This window comes from Neovison vison, chromosome X, assembly GCF_020171115.1.
Source record: "Neovison vison isolate M4711 chromosome X, ASM_NN_V1, whole genome shotgun sequence".
NCBI classification, from domain to species: Eukaryota; Metazoa; Chordata; class Mammalia; order Carnivora; family Mustelidae; genus Neogale; species Neogale vison.
In genome coordinates this window covers 6,390,543-6,403,851 of record NC_058105.1, presented here as the reverse complement: position 1 = coordinate 6,403,851, position 13,309 = coordinate 6,390,543, and the positions used below count along the sequence as shown (strand labels likewise).

Sequence of the window (13,309 nt, the reverse complement as noted above, 5' to 3'; positions counted from 1 at the left end):
GGATGCAATCTCCTACATCCTTTCTCCCACCTTTGCCTGGGTTGTACGTGAAGTCCCTGAGTAATGTGCTTCCTCATCTGTGGTCAAACTGAGTGTCCCCTCCACAAACCCGTCCCATCCAGAATCCCAAGGCTATGCAGGAATTCAGCTGATCAGTGACAGGGTGGCATTTAATGTTTGTTCCTTTCCCTTCCTTATTTATCAAGAGAAATCAACATTTACTTCCCTTGGCAGCAACAACAGAAAGTTCTCCAGAAATAAATTTCCACCGTATTGTATAACAATCCTCTAAAAGGACTAGAAAGTCCAAATTCTTCATCTTTACCCAATTATATGTCAAAACTCCTCAAGTGTGAGCATCAAAACTCTATCCCTACAAATCAAAGTTGCAAAATTACCTTCCATACTTCTCTTCCTTCTCTCTCCTTGTTTGAGCCCATCTGATCAGCATCCATGGAGCCCACCTCTGCACTGTGGCTCTTGCTTGCCTGCTTCTCTCTCTGTCCTCCATGCCAAAACTCGGGCTCAGGCCCTTCACCTCAATTCCTAGAACCATCCTGTCCTCATTGATCTCCACTCTTACCCTGTTTCAGTCTATCCTCATATATTCAATACACTAACCTAATATTGTATCTACTCCCAAAGTCTTCCCCTGGGTCTCCCACTATCCCAGACTTACAAAGAGGCCCTGATCTCTCCAACAAGTAACTTACTCAATTCTCACATCACCTGTGTGAGGTAGGCTCTGATGTTTTCATCTCAGTTTCTCAGAAGGGTGGCCCAAGATCACCCAGCTTGTACATTTTCCATCTGATATTTGAATCCTAGGAGTCTGGTATTGGGAGTTAAAAACTATACTACACTGTCTTCCATCACTGTTTCCAGGAATTCTTCCCAGATTTCCCCCTAAGTCTTCTCTTTGAGGACCCCTATATAAACTGTGCTCAATGTACATTAGAGTGTAAGTATCCTCAGGGCAGAGGAGTCTTACTCTGCTTTCTATACCCTAGCATATTTAAAACTGTTCTCCCTATATACAAATTGCTTGGTATTTGTTTAATCCAATTAAATGTGCATAAGCATGAAAGAGGATATAGAGAATTCATGCTACCTCTAGTGAGAGAGCTGGTGCCATCTACTTCACCTTCATAGTTCTCCTTTCTCTTTGCCAAGTTCACAGTGACAGAATATATTCCTATACACCCAGAAGATAGAAGAAAGGAAATGGGATCTCAGAATACCAAAGATCAAAGGGATGTGGGCCTTAAGAGTCTTAGGGTTTTAGAGAAGAAATGCTTCCAGAGAAATCCAGCCTATTCAATGTCCAAAGTGAATTTTGTTCACCAACCTTATCGTGGCTTAAGCTATTTCAGAGTTGGAGGATGGTAATGGCCTATGGAAGCATTTAGCAAGATAAATGGTTTCCAAGTTTCTCATACCTAATGGCTTAAGTACTGTTTTGTAATCTCTTGAACTGTCCAGGGCTATCTCCACTCACAACAGGCAAAGGGAAGTTCAACATTAGTTTGATTTCCCCTGAAAGAACAAGTTCCCTCTGCAGAACTTCACATCCTAAAAAAGCAGAATTGATCCAAAGTCTGCTAACCATGACAGCTAGACTATAAAATCTTGCAAATGAACCCTATAAATATCCAGGTGAAAAGATTTGTAGGATTTCAGTCAGAACTGTAGAACTTCATGGTTTCGCTTAATCCCAAAGTATGTCCTAGTACTAAACACAGAAATCAGTCCCTATAGAAGCCTTCACCCCTGAGATGCAGAAAAGGAGATTTAATGATGCAAGATTCATGAGAGCAGTACCAGTTTTCTTACGGATGTCCTGTCTGGTGCTATTTTCCCCTGAATGATTCCTTCAATCTCTATTTTGAGGGCTAGTCTTTCCTTAGCAAAGACAGTGACTGTGGGGTTTGCAGGACAATTCTATTTTTTCTGACTTTATTGAGGTATAATTGACACATAACACTGTATATATTTAAAGTGTACAATGTGATGATTTTATGTACATCTACACTGTGAAATGATTACCATGATCAAGATAATTAACACACCCATCACCTCACATAATTATCTTTTTTTGTGGTGAGAACACTTAACATCTACTCTCAACAAATTTCAAGTAGAAAGTGCTGTATTCTTAACTTCAGTCACATTACTGCATGTTAGCTCTCCAAACTTAGTCATCTTATAACTGAAAGTTTGTACTTTTAAAAAACTATTGCTCAAAATCCCTATATTTCTTGCTAAGCCACTCTAAAACAACCTCGATTTTCTATTAATCTAAGAAATGTATAATATTCTCCTAACTGACATTTAAGAAAATCTAGTGAGAACTAATAGGGAAGCACCAGTAGGTTTTTATCATACCTTTTTTAGATCTTCTTTTGATTTTCCCTGGACTTACTCTGAATTCTTTTAGAACTAGGACAGATGAAAGCACATAGTCTGTGCCCTCATGAAGATGCCAGTCAATACAGGAAGAGACATTTAAACCGATAGTTATAATCCCTCAATTAATAAGGATTTTGTTGGGGTGCCTGGGTGGCTCAGTTGTTTAAGTGTCTACCTTTGGTTCAGATCATGATTCCAGGGTCCTGGGATTGAGCCCAGCATCAGTGTCCTTGCTCACCAGGGAGCCTGCTTCTCCTTCTCCCTCTGCCCCTCCCCGTGCTAGGGCACACATGCTCGCTCTCTCTCATAAATGAATAAAATATTATAAATAAATAAATAAATAAATAAATAAATAAATATGATTTCACTAAGTTAAAACAGTCTGCAAATTCCAGAAAAACCCACGCAGAACTGGAAAATATTGCAAACTTTTCAATTTAATCACCAAGGCTATGTTTCTATCTCTTCTTTATTTTTTTTTATTTTTTTTCCAATTTATTTATTTTCAAAAAAACAGTATTCATTATTTTTTCACCACACCCAGTGCTCCATGCAAGCCGTGCCCTCTATAATACCCACCACCTGGTACCCCAACCTCCCACCCCCCCGCCACTTCAAACCCCTCAGATTGTTTTTCAGAGTCCATAGTCTCTCATGGTTCACCTCCCCTTCCAATTTACCCAAATTCCCTACTCCTCTCTAACGCCCCTTGTCCTCCATGCTATTTGTTATGCTCCACAAATAAGTGAAACCATATGATAATTGACTCTCTCTGCTTGACTTATTTCACTCAACATAATCTCTTCCAGTCCCGTCCATGTTGCTACAAAAGTTGGGTATTCATCCTTTCTGATGGAGGCATAATACTCCATAGTGTCTATCTCTTCTTTAAAATTCAAGGAAACTGGGGTGCAGTTTGCTTAGAATCTGTGTTAAGGCCCCTTGCTCTAAGAGTTCTGTGAATATGAGAGCAACCTCATTATAATGTTATTTTTACATTTAATCCATAAAACTTCCTTGGGACAGGGCCCAGATTCAACCACATTTACCAGGTTAAGCTTTATAGCAGTAGGAAGATAGAAGATTTTTCAAAAAAGTTTAACACAGTAGGGCCGCCTAGGTGGCTCAGTGGGTTTAGCCTCTGCCTTCGGCTCAGGTCATGATCTCAGGGTCCTGGGATTGACCCTCGCGTCTGGCTTTCTGCTCAGTGAGAGCCTGCTTCTCTCTCTGCCTGCCTCTCTGCCTACTTGTGATCTCTGTCAAATAAATAAAATCTAAAAAAAGAGTTTAACAAAGTAATAACATTAAGAGACCTTTATTAACACTTACTAAATCCAAGGTTCTATTATTACCATCCCCATTTTATAGATGAGGAAGATGGAGTCCGGGGAGGTTAGCTAACTTTCTCAAGGCTACCCTCAGAGTCAGTGGCAATGCTTGAGCATTCACTCCCTAGTGTACCACTTCTCCATGACTTGACATTGGCCCTCTTTCAAGACCTTGCCCATCTGCAAACGCCACGTGTCATCTCCCACCTACCCTCCTCCCACCCTCCCCCGCCTCCATTCTCCACCCATGACCTTTCAGCAGACTAGAAGTAAGCACAAACATCTCGTGTTTCTCTCAATTTTGGTTCCCCAGCCTATGGACAATTACTTTGAAGTTCTGTAGCAATCACACTTATGTCCAATAACCTTTCTGCAATTGATCATATCCTTGAAACTCACCAAAAATCATAAATATGCTGACAAGCTGTCTAAACACATCAATGTCCTTTGCTAAAAAACATAGGCGAGTTTGGTTTCTATCCTGGTGAGAGCCCAGTCCCTTGACAGTGATTTGTGAGACACAAGATTTGAGTATTTGAGAATCTCTGGTCTATAGCAAAGAGTGACAGTCTGGTATGCTTCAAGACTCTAGACAGAATGAAGGCTGAAGTGCCAGAACACTTGGGCTTTGTCAAGTGCAAGATTCTTGAACTGCATTCCATCTACTCCTTCCCACCTTGGCTCCCTCCAGTGGTTGGAGATTATGAGTTCCAAAACCCCGTCACACCTCTCTCCCGCCTAAGAGCTCTACCAAAGCCCCCTTGTGTGTTTGCTGCTATGATTATTTAAGAAGATGAAGGAATGAAACCAAGGCTAACACTCTTAGATTCACTCAAGACCCAAGAATGTGTTGTCAAGATTATTGTCCCTGAAGTTTCTTACTCAGCTATTTACACAGAAAATTTTCCTCTTCTATCCTTCACACATCATAACTCTGACCTACCTATTTCAGCTACTCACTGATACTGCGCAAAACTGAGTGAGTAGGGCTGGCTATGCAATGCCTCTCTTTCCAGGCTTAGTCAAAGGACACTTTCTTCCCATATCCTACTCTTTTTCATTAGTTAGTCCCCATATTCCAATACTGTCTAATCTGTAAAAGAACCAACTCAAGAATTTACCAAAACCGAAGAATGAGAAACTCAAAAGGTGTAGCTGATAGTTCATCTGTAAGGGAAGAGTACAGAGAAGATGCGAAAGGGAAAGAGCAATAAGGAGAAGCTCCTATATCCCAATACTCTGGTTCTTTTTCCCAGATAGCTCTAAGTGAAAAGTAGACATTCCACTGTTGAAGTAAAGGAATTCTTCCCTTCATCAGACAACACACCTTTCCTGAAGGGTTATATGTGATTTAAATCCCATTTATTTTTTAGACATTTTTCTGAGTTATGACTCTCTGGCAGACTCTGGGGGATAAAGAGATAAAAGTTGACATGGATTACCCTTTGAGAGATCAGACCTGCAAACAGATAACTAACTAGAATATAAGGTTGAAACTGGCAAAATTTAAATTCACATAAAGTGTTTGGAAGCTGAGAAGAAGGAACCAAGATGGCAGGCATGGAGGGAACATAGAAACAGAGGTACAGAAGCTGGGACCTGATGTTAAGGTTGCAGGGGAGCTTCTGGGTTAAAATAATCATACTTTTTCTTAAATGTAACTCTCTAAACTCTGCCACAGTGAAGCCCAGAGCTCCCTAGCTAGTATAAATCTTGGGCTGTCATCCTTAGAGGTACAGAGAAAGTAAACCTGAAATTGCTATGAAGGAAAGAACAAACGATTATCAATGAAAAATTATTTTGATCCATTATATTCCAAGAGAACTTCAATTTCAACCCATTCTGGGAAATCAATGTGTTTAACTTTGTCTAATAATAAAAATAATGCAAAGCACCAAAGTATAGCCTCCAAGATTCTAAAAGATAGGCTCGCTCTTGCCTTCCTTCTTTCCTTCCTTCCTTTCCTTCTTTTTCTGTGCATGAAATCACTGACCCCAGGAAAATGGCCACACATGTCTAGAGGTCCTGGATGCCTGAAATCTGATACATGGGAAGAAACAGTGTTTGCTGCATGACTCCGTACCCAGGCTCCCTAGGCCTATCTCTGGGTCCCGGGAGTATATAGTCAGGCAAGGTTACAAGCAGGCACTTCTGGGTGGACATGTCAGACTGCCAGGGTCATTCTTGCTCTTAGACTGAGCTGCTGAGAAGTTCTTCCTTGCCTGAACATCTCCCCTGGAACTTCAATCCTCATTTTGCCCCAAAATTGTTACTGAATAAGTAAATAAATTAGTAAATGAAGTAACCATGCTTTGGTATTGGTTAAAACACTGGAATTCACAAATTATTATGTAAAAATTAGAGTTGAATCAAGATTATCCCCATGTCCCTCTCAATTATTTCACCACAACTCCTTCACTAAAATATCTAAGGTTTGTAGGCTTCCAACAGAGTTACTCCTTTGCTCCTCACAAAAGTTGAGTAATAACTCAACCTTTGACTTGGGTTCTATAGATCTGTGAAACACTTTACTCTTCTACTTTTCTTCTCCTCTCTAACTTCCCATGTCCTGCATGCTATTTGTTATGCTCCACAAATAAGTGAAACCATATGATAATTGACTCTCTCTGCTTGACTTATTTCACTCAGTATCATCTCTTTGAGTTACTTATGCAGAGGAAAACCTTCATTGCACATTATATTAGAACTTAGAGAAACTAAAAATTACTCTAGTTACTCCAGTAATTCAAAAATTTTATAAAAATGACAAAATACACCACACCTAATTAAGAAGCTTATGTTGAACTTTCAAGATTTTTAATTGAGTCTTTACTGGCTCATAAAATAAACACTTGCTATTAATCTTTCCACATTAGATTCTACCTTATATGCTATATAAACTGACTTTTTAAAATCACATATTAAATAGGATTCCAATCATATTCATTGAAAAGAAAACCCACTGTAACTTGATACCAAGGATTTCAAATTTTTTTTTTTTTTTTGCAGAATGGGTAGATTACTTTTTACTGTTTCTTTAAAGAAAAGTTAATTTGTTAAACCATATGCAAACTCAGTTTTCTACAGTGGAAAAGATGGATTCTCAGAAACATGGAATTGAATTTGGTCTGTGACCTTAATGGCTCAACAGATGATTTTTCAGAAAGAAAAAAAAATCAAATAATGCATTCTGAAGCTCTTTTATTTAACTTGTCTCTGAAGCAACACATTCTCTGAGCTTTCTTTCAAGGGGAAGAGACTCTTTGTCATCACAGGTGTGATGCTGGTCCCCACACTTCCCCTTCAAGGACATGGACATGGTCACCAAGGTCCAGCCTCTCAAAGCCACTAAATGCATAAGGAGAGGAGGAGAGATTTCTGTGGAATGTCATCCCAGTACAATAGCATCTAAGAGCAGAGGGGACTATGCCAATGAGTCTCATTCTTCATTTTGGGGGCTGACCATTGTTTTCCATCGTCTCTGCAGCAGAGAAAGTGCTAAGCCTAGAAAGCCAGTTTCTGAACTTACTAGAGATACCACAGGAGTTTTTGCTACCTTCAAACCTGCTGGAACCTAAATCAATGCAAACATTCTTCGCCAGTTATCCTAGGAAGTTTGAAGTTGTGATTAACCGCTGCTAATCTTGCTCAGAGATGGCTGGTAAATCTTATTCCTGGGGAGTCTGAGAATGCCAGGCTCAGATGCCATTGCTTACATGCATAAAATGGCCTCATACAAGTAACCCAGACCTTCCCAAATGTTATTGCTTCCACAGAATACAACACCAAGGGATATTAGTAGATATGAAGCAAATATTAAAATGAAGTGTTCCTTGGTTGGGTACACTTGGAAAATGCTCAGTTAAATATAGTGAAGTAGATTTTTTTTACTACAGGACAGACATCTCAGGGCTTTTCACAAGTTTTAGGAGCGCTGGGACTCTCCAAGTTGACTTCACTGAGTCCTTGGTTTGCTTTACCTTCCATCCACAGGCACATTCAATGACAAGAAGTATTTTAGCTTATGAATGACAGAAAGGAAGCTTTGTAAACCTAACAATAAATATTTCATGAACTTTGGGATGCAAACCCCAGTCTAGGATTCCCTGAAAGATTAGGAAGGGTCCAAGGGAAAACGAATGTGGTAAGTACAGAGGTCATTTTTAACTGGTTCATTAGTTTCAGTCCAGGATGCTCCACAAAAAGTCTCCAACAAAGCCTGCCCAGATACATGGGACACAACTCTAGGGATAAAGGGCTCACACCTAACCTTTCTTTTAAAGAACAACTGAAAGCAGTGCTCGCTTGGGTAGCACATACAGTAAACTTGGAAAGATACAGTAAAGACTGGCATGATCCCTGTGCATGGGTGACAACCAACTTCATGAAGCATTCCATAATTTTTATATGTTAAATATATTTCAGTAAACTTTGAATTTAAAAAAAAAAAACAGACTCTGAAAAACAATCTGAGGGGTTTGAAGTGGCGGGGAGGGGTGGGAGGTTGGGGTACCAGGTGGTGGGTATTATAGAGGGCACGGCTTGCATGGAGCACTGAGTGTGGTGAAAAAATAATGAATAATGTTTTTCTGAAAATAAATAAATTGAAAAAAAAAAGGAAAACAGAAAAGACTTTCTTCTAAATGAAAAATAATTACAATGATCACAAGAGACACAAATATGTCTCACTCAGAATTATCTATGTAAAGAAATGTTCTCCTTCCTGCATAGTATGAGCCAAATTAATATACCCTTAGCACTTAACATCTAAATAACTCTGAAGCCAGAAACGTGGTAAAATCCATTCACCAGGTATAACCATCACAGTGGAATTTCTACATTAAAGAAATACTCCTGGTATGGAATGTCAAGGTTACACAGGGACAAATTTGTGTTTCTATTGAGATATTTTTAGAAAATGAACAATTTAGCCTGAGAGACATATAAGTTCCATGCAATCTTTGAAAATATATTTGTGGAACTGACCAGCTGCATTCCTAGGAAAATGTCCCTTCTGAAAGTAATGGTTGAGAATCAATATGAGGATTCCATCTTAAGATTTATAAACAGATTTTTTATATCTGTTCCCTTTTTCAGTACAGAAGTATCAAAGTTCCCAGAGAACTTAAATACCAAATAACATTTATTGCAATAAATGTATGTTACATTCTATTTTATATATTACAGTTCAAGGGAAATATGTAGGTTGAGTTTTCATTCATAAGAGAATATGATTATATACACGCCTATATAAATATAAAATTAAATGCAAATAATCAACATTCAAGTTCAGTTCTGTTTGCATTTGTTCTCCGAGTTGGCCTCTGTGCATGTGTATAAGCATCCTTGAGTGCAGGCACACATACACACACATACCCCTCAATCCAAAATCCACAATTTATTAAAACAAAAACATCTTTTCTTTTCTTCACTTCACTTTACAATTCTCTCAGGATATGGGTAGAATGCTACATTTAGAATGACCAAGTAGAATATATATTTTTTCTTTTTTTTAAAAGATCTAACTTCATATTTGACACGAAGAGAGCTTGAGAGAGCAGAAGCAGGGGGAGTGGGAGAGGGACATGCAGGCTCCCTATTGAGCAAGGAGACCAATGTGGGGCTTGATCCCAGGACGATGAGATCACGGCCTGAGCCGAAGACAGAGGCTTAACCCATTGAGCCACCCAGATGCCCCCCCATAATCTCTTAAAATAAAATATTTGAATTCAAATCTGTAGCTGGTAAAAATCAAGAACATCTACAAACAGATATTTTTATTTGTGCTATACAATTTCACATGCATTCAATTCACTGGTGTTAAGAAGCGATTATAGGGCTTGCTTCCGCACCACATATGCTAAACCTTGAACAATTACAGAGATTAGCATGGCCTCTGCACAAGGATGACATGCAGATCTGTGAAGTGTTCCATACGAAAACAAAAAAAGAACTGACTGTGATTACTTGATGCTGCATCTTGACCTGTGCTTCAAGCCTGACTGAGCATGCCTTGATTGTATGAATTTTTGATTAATTCTGGTGTTTACTATTATTTAAAATGCAACCCATTACTTAGATTTTCCCCACACTTATGACTCGCTGATCAGTTTCGAAGCACATAAGACTCTCACTTGCATCAGATTATACGTGTTTAGGAAAATATAAAAGAAAAGTCTAAAAGATAATAACTGTCTTGTTATCCAAGAATAAGAGATGAAGAAATTAATGAATGTTGTCTCTGGGCAGTAGATAGTCTATCCAGATGACCTTCAAAGAAAGAAATGTTTCTAGATAAAAAATAGCCCTCTAGCAACACAAGGGAAGTCGATCATCATGTAACTGCACACTTAAAATAAAGATGAGAATCCTTTTCAACTACCAAGACTTTCGGTTAAAACTGACTTTTCCACACAGTGCTGTGATTCTCACAGTAATGCTTTGGGGTGAAGAAAGTAGGATTGCCTCTCACTCAAGAAGGTTCTTAAACTCCTTCTAGCTTCTTCATGAAGACAAATTTCCTTAGTCTCCTCCTAACTCCAGCCCCCTTCAATCCTGTTTCACCAAAGGGACTGAGCTTTCTGATGCTCTCTTATCCAGTGACTGTGATACGACCCCTAAAAATGACATTAATATATGCCTCTATACAAACTCTCCTTTATGTATAATTAAGAAAAATGTTTATGTGTAATCCTAGATAGAGAAGTGCTGATGTCCATGAATTTCTCCTAACAGGTTCTATGGGCTTGCTTCATGTTAGACAGGGAGTATGCCCTCCTTCTCTAAGGGACACATGATCCTTATACCATCTGAGTAGTACCAATTCTGCACAAACAAAGAGCATGGTCCCAAAATAGAAATCTGTTTCCGATGTTTGGCAAACATACCCCTACAGCTTTTATGAGGCCTGAAGAAATTGGATATATGAGTTTGGATCCAAAAAGATATCATTTCTCTCAAGTTTTTTTCAGAATTGTATAGAATGCTCTCCTCATATTCTTCCTCCATGAGTTCCAAGGAGTTCACTGTCTACCACTGTCTCAGGGCACTTGCCACTTTCTAGAGTGCCTGATCACTATTCCAGCCCTTGCTGGTCCCCTGTGTCCACTGGACTATGAACATAAGGCCAGAATCCGATCTCATTCCTCCCTGTCTGTAGCACCTGGCAAACAATGGAAGCACAAGAAGCATGCACTGAATGGATCATAAGCCACACCACTGCTCACATCTTCTGAATGCCAGGAAGTACTTGCCATTACCCAAACACACACTCTTCATTACCTCCCATTGCCCTTTATTCAATGACAGTCTCCTGGCCTGGAATGCCCTTCCCATGTCTTCACTGATTGAAAACACATCTATTCTTCGAAGACACATTCCCCAGAGCACTTTCTCCAGAAGTGCTTTTCTGATCCTCTCTCTGAGACCCCTGATGGCACTTGCCCTTGTTGGCACTGTATCAAAGTCATGTGTGGCCAGTCTCTCCCCTCTGTGGGGAAACAGTGTTAGTTTCTCTCAACTCATGATTGTCTGAACGTAACCCATAAAACTGTGAGGAATAAAAAATATTTAGTTGGGTGAGGACTGTGACAAGGGCTTGCTCTTCTCACCAGAGACACTAGTTCAGGAAAGAATGACTGAGGATATATAGAAAAATATGTAGGGAAGATGACTTCATATGTGGAACCCTTTCCTTACACAAAGGTATATTTTAAGGGAACCATTGAAAGAGAATCATTTAATTAAGAATCTGATGGGTATGGTTTCTCACTCTTCAGTTCAGTTTAAAATTTTAAGAGCCAATTGGTGAAACAAACCAAAGAAAATGATACTGAAACTGTTCATAGCAGAACTTCCTAAATAGGAAGATTAACATACATAAAGTCACAGAAATACTGAAAATGAGTCAAGAACCTGAAAGTATTACAGATTATATAGGAATATTTTAGGCCACTCTCGTCCATATTTAGTAAGGCTCATACTTCTTGACTGCTATAGGAAGCTACCAAGGAAGCAAGGATTCTGTTTTCAGGACTGAGTCCTACATTTCTGGTTTCTGGGCAGATCAGGGTGTCTACAGTGATTTCCAGTGCTTCCATTTATTTGCTCAGTTGTTCGGGTCCCAGATAGTTATCTACTATGGGGAAGGCACTATGCCAGCTAGTTTTACTGCTTCTGCTGCTGTTGTTCCCATCAGCCATTAAAACTAAAAGAACTACAGAGAAATAATTATTATTTCAAAGAAGAGCTACATAATTGTCAAAGGAATTCTCTAGAAATTAAGTAGTGGGAATGTTGAAGAACCCAAGTATCAAACAGGAAAATCAACATGGTCAGACAGGCTGGGTTTTCTACCTGAAGACATTAACATTTTTATTTGATTTGTAAGATAGCTGGACACTACTACAAATTTCTGACAAAGTGACTACTAAGATCAAGCCAGCTCTAAGAGAGATGATGCAGGGAACTCAAGCAGATGGGCTGAGGAAAGGCTTGAGTTTAGAAGGTAGTTGTTACAAAAAGAAGAGAGGAAAGTTGTAAGAGAGGGTGGATTTCAGACACGCTCTAAAGGAGGCAGACTGATAGAAGAAAGGATGAAGGGTAAGGTAAGAGGCAGATGTGGTAGTATCAATCATAATGGGCCTGTGGGCAATGTGCGCTGGAGTGGTTGAAAGTCATAAGGCCAGAGATATTTTTTACTAAAGGAACTGGGTTATGGAAGAGTTTGGAGAGACAATTCACCCATTTTAGGTTCTCTTGCTTGCTTAGACGTCAAAGAAAATGCCAAAAAACCCATCTTTACTTGACATGAATGATCACTTTGTCCACACACACATAAGAGATATTTGGACGGGTGACTTGTAGATCTCCTCCATCTTGGGAGAGTCCACAATTCTACAAGACACGTACACAGAGAATATTTGAAATGTAATCGTCAGAGTGTCCTAGGGAGTTATTTAAAGAGAAGATAAAACCTTGAAAATATTCAATTAAGATGGAGGGAGTAAGCAGCGCTTCTCTACTCCAGACAAAAGCAAGGAAGGCCAGGATCAGGAAGGATATGAAGAGAACTGGAAACAAGAGATACAGATGTAATATATTTTGCATAATGTCAAAGATCGATAATTACAGCACTCCCAAACTCTATGCCATTTTAATCTGTTCCATTTGAGAAATGATTAGTTCTTTGTTGATAATATCTTAATTGTAAGAAGTTTTTGCCAGCGTTCAATTTTTTAGCAATGGCATTTACAAAAACATTTCAATCAGCTTTTCTTCCCAGGAGCACCTAACCTGGGCGATCTCTCTCCCAGCCCTGCACAAAGCCTATCTGCCCAGAAAGGCTTAACTGGCCTTTGTCTCAGGGGGAGCCTTTCAACAAAGAAAAGGGATTTGCATAAAGGTGGTCAGCTGAACACAGCCCCTATGTGAGGCTGTATAGCATTGAAAGGGCCTTTCTCCAACCTGGCAGTGTAATCCTCATGGAGAGCTTTTGTCCAAGAGCCTGTGGTAGGCTGCTTTATTCAGCTGACAATACACAGTAAAAGAATGAACGAGAACCGCCTCCTTTT

The 13,309-nt window shown here is 39.4% G+C and overlaps 1 non-coding gene and 1 pseudogene across 1 annotated transcript; both read left to right on the top strand.

Moving 5' to 3' along the window:
- Positions 1–8,034: 8,034 nt before the first annotated feature.
- On the top strand, positions 8,035–8,141 carry LOC122897819. Its single transcript, XR_006382656.1, has one exon. It is a non-coding gene; the product is annotated as a U6 spliceosomal RNA (small nuclear RNA).
- Positions 8,142–9,577: 1,436 nt separating this feature from the next.
- LOC122897827 lies at positions 9,578–9,678 on the top strand (annotated as a pseudogene).
- The last annotated feature ends 3,631 nt before the right edge of the window (positions 9,679–13,309 follow it).